This window comes from Gavia stellata, chromosome 7, assembly GCF_030936135.1.
Source record: "Gavia stellata isolate bGavSte3 chromosome 7, bGavSte3.hap2, whole genome shotgun sequence".
Classification (NCBI taxonomy): Eukaryota; Metazoa; Chordata; class Aves; order Gaviiformes; family Gaviidae; genus Gavia; species Gavia stellata.
The window spans coordinates 28,743,551-28,749,550 of record NC_082600.1 but is presented as its reverse complement, the minus strand read 5'-3'; positions in this window follow the sequence as shown (position 1 = coordinate 28,749,550).

Here is a 6,000-nt window from a genome sequence, read left to right as displayed (position 1 = left end):
TTCTCCTGCCCCATCGCGGAGCACCTTCTGCCTATTGGGCGGTCTGAGATGACCTGAAGCGCTCCGAAGAAAAATGTCCCAAACGGGCATATCTCAGATCTCATCCTTGGGGAGGAGGAAAACTGTGAAGGGGAACACTGGTAAGGCCGGGCGGATGCAGCACGCATGAGTCCCCGGGCAGTGGCGGGGGCAGGCGGTGAGCAGCAGCCCGCTGTGACACGGGGCCCTGCCGCCGGGGCCAAGTCGGTGTCACTGGGATGTCCCGAGAGAGTCTGAGCCGGGACCGGGCAGCGAGCAGCCCCCGCTGCCTGTCGGCGCGGTGCCGCCCATAGCCGCTGAGACGATGCCTCTGTGCTCAGCACAGGGCTGAGCAAATTCCCTCATCTTCCTCCCTCTGCCGCTGGAAGTAATCCCAGGGCAGTGCATGGACTGCAAGGGCCGGATCCGGCTCTCCAGCCTGGAAGCTGCCCCCGTCGGGGATGCTCCAGGACTCCCTTGCCAGGAGTGGGGCGCTTCGGCAGCCCAGGCGCTGGTCCTGCTTGCGCCCTCTCCCTGGGGATGTCCCGGGATATGGAGCTGGAGGTGGGCAGCTGCAGGAGGGGGCAAGGGGTCGCCCCAACGTGCCGGGCTGCTCGCTGCAGGCCGCCCTTCTCCCGCATCCCCTGGGCTGCACGCGTCCCTCGGGGCTGGATGGGAGTCCCGCCAGGGCGGTCCCTTTGGCGGACAGCTACAGGCTCTGGGGCTCGGACATCAGCGCTCGCAGCCCCGGGAAAAGGGAGGGCTGCAAAATGACAGCACGACGGGGGAAGCAAAAATGCCCCTCAGCGCCGCGGCTGGCCCCGCATCGTCCCTGCGTTACTCGTTGTTGCTGCGCTTGGCAGAAAACCCAGGGAGAAGCCACTTTTAAATGTCGTTTTCCGACGCCAGAAGCCCGGGGGAAACCCGCCCGCCGCACCGAGCGGCAGCTGCCTCTCCCCGGGAGCGGAGTCACGTTAGGTGGGCAGTGGCGAGGGGCAGCGGTCTTCTTCCCTCGGAATAGCCGTTCTTCTCCAAAGGAAAAAAAATACGTGTATTTACAGCACTGTTCTGCATTAAACGTTGCGACGTCTCAACGTTGTAAATGCGCTGGGTGGGTTTTATCCTCTCAGTTATTATACCGCAGTTGCAGGAGAGAAATATTTTGCAAACGAAATTGAGACGGCCCGGTGCGAAACCCGGCCCCCGAGCCCTACACGCCCGGGGCCCGCGGGGCCTCGGCGAAAGCGGGCTGCCCTGCCCCGGTCCCGCCGGCTGCAGCCCCGGCGGGCGGCCGCAGCCCTCCCGCCCCCCCGGGCCGGCCCGGCGCGGGGCTTTTGCCGGAGGAACGGCAGCGCAGGCTGCTGGGCATAATTGCAATCTGGCACTTGGCTGGTACGCAGCGTGGGTGAAGTGACACTTTCATTTCCACGCGTGGTGTAAGCGGGCAGGGTTCGACCCCGCATCCGCCGTGTGTACAACACTGAGTTTCACGGCAGAAACTTTAAGCCGGGGAGGCAGAAATTTGCGTTTACTTTATAAAAAACCAGCAACCGATAGTGAACTCCGCGCCCGATTACGTCTTTGCTATTTCAGGTCGCAAATAGCTTGTTTTCACGTGCATCACAAATGTCACCGGCCCTTTGGGGAGCGGGGCGAGAGGCGCGACGCTGGGGTCCCCCCGGGGACCGAGCGCCGAGCGCAGCTGCGGAGCCGCGCAAGGCAGGAGGGGATGGGGCAGGCAGAAAGGGCAGCTCGGCTCTCTCTCTGCGTCTCTTTTCTCCCTTTTTTTTCTCACAACGAAAGGAAAAAACCCTCGAGGCGGGAAGGGCCGAGTTTTCTCCAGGCTGTAAAACGTTAAAATGGCTACAAATCTTTCGGCGTAGGCCAAAAAGCTTTCTTTCTTTCTTTCATAAACATGATCGCATTTCCTACCCGATCAGGAAAAAACCCCTCCGTGTTCTGTGACTATATAATGCAAGGGAAGACGAGGTTTTGGAGGAAAACGCTAACAGCCCTTTTCCTTTGGAAATGCCTCCAGCCCAGACTCGGTCCTGGCGCGCCCGGGCCCTGCGTGTCCCACCTTCCCCCCTGTTTCCACCCGGCTTGGCTGCCGCCCTCCGTCAGCCGCGGACACCGATGTCCCCACCTGCAGACAAACCTCAGGTCATCTCGGAGGTATCTCCTTTCCAGAGCAACAGAGCATCAACGAGTATAATGCATAGGATGAAGGCATCCGTATACACATTTTTGGGTAAGGGGTTTATGCACAGGTAAGTCTATATAGGAACTGAAAACCCTGAAAGGATCGAGAGAAAAAGGGCGCACTTTCAAACCTGATCGGTGAGGATCGCCACTGCTGTTAAGTCCCGAAGACAAACATTTAGGGGGTCTGTTTAACCGTGGGAAAGGATTAGCGGACACAAAGTCAAGTGAGGAAACTTCCTCCCCGGCAGAGCCACCTGCGGGAGCGCAGCCCGGGCCGCTGCCCGCCGCCCCCGGCGACCCCCTCCCCAGCTCCGGGAACCCCTTCGGGCTCACTCCGCGGGACCGCACGGCCGCAGCCAAGGAGGAACCCCGCTGGCAGCCAAGGCCTCCCCCCCAAAGAGGCGAGGGAGGGGATAATCATTCTTCCCCTGGAATTCCAGAGACATTCGTTATAAATCTTCAGGCGAAGGTGAAGCCCCGAGGTGTGCAGGACAGCAAGGCAGGGCCGCACTTGGCTTGTAGCCGCCTCTCGTAAAAACACAGCCAGGAGGTGACCAGGCATTGATTTGAGTCGTTGTGCAGGCGAGCGCCTCAATTCCCCGTGCCCTTCGGTGTGCCGGGCTCCGCCGGCGCAAGCGGGAGCTGGCGGCCTGCCACCCCCCCTGCTCGGCCCCCTCCCTGGCACCGAGCGGGGCATCGCCAGCGACACCCCGAAACACTGCTTGGTGTAAGCAAACAGTGCTGCCCCCCACCTTTGCTTGCGGCGACTCCCCTGCCCCGCGGGAAGGGCTCCGTCCCTCCCACCTGCCGTGGCACAGAGGAGCCTGCGTGCCTTTGGGGGGGGTGTGGGGGGGTGATCTCGAACGAAAGCCACGAAGAAAAACAATGACTTTTGAAGTCAGACTTTCTGCTGTGTGTCCGGGAAGACGACAGAGCCACCAGGACTCTCTCAAAGGCTTCTGGTTACTTGAAAGCAGCTCGAAAATGCAAATATTCCTGTAGGTGGCACTGGTACTAGGTGCTGCTGAAGGGAAGGCAGAAATGGAGAAAATTGCCTAGGAATTCCCAATTGGTTCCTATAATTTAATGCAGAACAATAGAGGTATTTTTTTCATTTACTCTAAATTCATGGAACGTGACAAATGAAAACCCGATTGCTTTATTAGAACAAAATACGCTTTTAAAACCTGGCCCTCTGTAGCTTTATGGCCTGGTCCATGAGAATTGTCTATTTCCCTATATGTCATTAAACAAATCCTAGTGCAAAGAGAAATTAACTCAGCACCGCTCATTCAAGTCAAATGTTTGCACCAGGAAAGCCCTAATGAGACACTGTCTGGTTTCCAGAGGGGTTGCTAAGAACAAGTGGCGGCAAAGTTATTAAATCTGTCCAAGCAACTAACACATCATTAAGACACCCCCCCCCACCCCTCCCAACCTCGATCTGAATATTCCAGCGAGGGTGGAAGGAGTAGGACGGTGGCACCGCCGGGTGGGATGGCCCCCGCCCCGGAGGGGTTTGGGCATTGGGGAGAGGCGCGGCGGGGTGCGGCGGGGAGGCTCGGTCCGCGGGGGCGTCGTTAACCCCGGCTCTTCGCCCGTTTTCGCCCTACTCTACATTTATGTCACCTGCTCATCTGACTTCAATGTATTCCAGCGAAGTGCAGGCGCCTGCCCTTGCCTTCACTGGAGAGGATCTGCTACGACCTGAGACGGGGGGGTCAACCCAGACGAGGCAGCCGGGTCTGCCTGTTCCCTCCTCTCTCCTGGGAAGGGGCCAAATGCCCGGAGGCACTCGCCACGGGTCGCCTGAGCTTTTACAGACCTTGCCAGCTCCTTCTCCCACCGGGCCGGGGGGCGGCTCCCCGCGGCGGCCGGCGGGCTGAGAGCCCCGGCCGGGCCGGGCGCTGGAACCAGCCGGCGCCGAGCCGCGGGGAGCCGCTGCCCGAGCACAGGCGAGATGTTTGCGCTCCAGCCAAGCCGCCGAGACAACCCGACACTGCGTGGACATTTTCTAACCGCTGAAACGGAGCTTCCCTGCTCCCGCATGCCGGGAAGGAGATTTGCAGGAGGTTGCGTACTTACCCCAAAAGCGTGACGCTCAAAAGCCTTGTGCCTTGATTTCTTGCTGTTTTCCGTTTCCCTTCAGATTTTGGGGTCTGTCACGGCCGAAGTGACTCCAAGACCTGACTGTATTTTGCCTGCCATTGCTTCATAAGTATGCAGGAAATGTTCGGACACGGCTTGCTTGTGTCCGAGAAACTTTGTCAGACAAAATTTCATCCTATTACATTTCCATTCTCCGCCTTGTCCCTGATGTCAAATCAATTTCTTAAAACTGAAATCCCACACTCACGCGTAGCACTGTCCCCCCTCCACTCCCCACCTTGTTTGAGGACGGGACAAAATAAAAAAATCTTTTGTGGGAGTTTCGAAGTTGTAGCGAGTATTTCCGTGCACGTTTGAGTATTATATTAATTCAATTAATGTAAAAACATCCCCTCACGGATTCGCATGTACTTTCGTACGTGCAGGCAGTTTATGTGAACACAAGCGTATAAAAGTGTCGGTTTTAGAGAGGTAAAATAAAGCAGCGGGCAGCAATAAGAAGCGCGACATGTACCAACGAAGGATCGGCAACGTGTCCCAGGATCATTCCCACAAAGCCTTCTTCCCCCGAAAAGGGGAGAACAAGTGGAAAATCAGGCCTGCCCCTGCAGAAGGGCGGGGGCCGGAGGTCGCCAAGGGGCTCGGGGGCTGTGGGGAGGCGGCGGTCGCTGCCTCCAGCCGCACGCTGGCTGGAAGGGCCATCTCCCCGTGAAAATCCTCCCTCTCCTTCGCAGCCGCTTCCAAGCAAGCGTCTGCCGGGGGCTTGATTGAAGCTCGCGTGTCCTAGGCTACGCGGGAGGGTCAGCACACCTGAGATCTGGGGGTCAGGTCGGGCATTTTCGAGCCTGCAGGCTCGGAGGGGGAGCGGGAGCCGCGGGAGCGGCGGACCGACCTCCCTTCCCTCCCCGGGGGAGCGCGGGATCAGCCGGGACCGGCCCCGCACCCCCTCCCGCTCCCTGCTAAGGCACGGTGCCCTCGCTAACCCGCGGGGCTCAGCTATTTTATCGCATCAGGAAATGCACATGGCAGCCAGGGATACGCGAAGGCCCCTTCAGTCTGCATTTGCTTCCTTACGTGTCTCGCAGAAAATGGGAGCGATCCCGGGACATCCCGTGGGATTTTATATGCCCGCGTGTAGGAATAGCTCTGTGCAAAACGAAAGCCCCGTTTCAAAGCTCCGTGGGTGTCATCTCTCTCTACATCACACAGTACGGTTGCGCCGGGATGGGTCACCTCCAGCCACAGCCAAAGGCTGTCCCTGCCCTTCCACCTGCCTCTGCCCCGCTTTTCCCTGCCTTTCTTTCAGAGGTGTCCAAAAGCTTCGCCGACGGGTTGCCCGCCCTCCACCCTTACTCCGGCTCCAAACTGTCCCATCGCTTCCCGGGGGGGATTTCGCCGCTCTGCGCCGCACGTCAGGGGCTGAGGGAGAAGGCAGGGCAACTGTGACAGTGTGCGACAGTCCCTGCGACAGCGGCACCACGCTTGTGCGGCTCTAACCTCCGCCACCCCAGACCCACACCTTCCCCAGACCACCTCGAGAAAACCGGTTACCCGACTACACACACGGGGAGGCTTTGTCCTTCGGGAAGGGTCGTGGAGGGGGCTTCTACTTACAAAATATGCTGCCATATGAGCATCCTTCTGCCTTAATAGCTCCTCAGTAGCCAG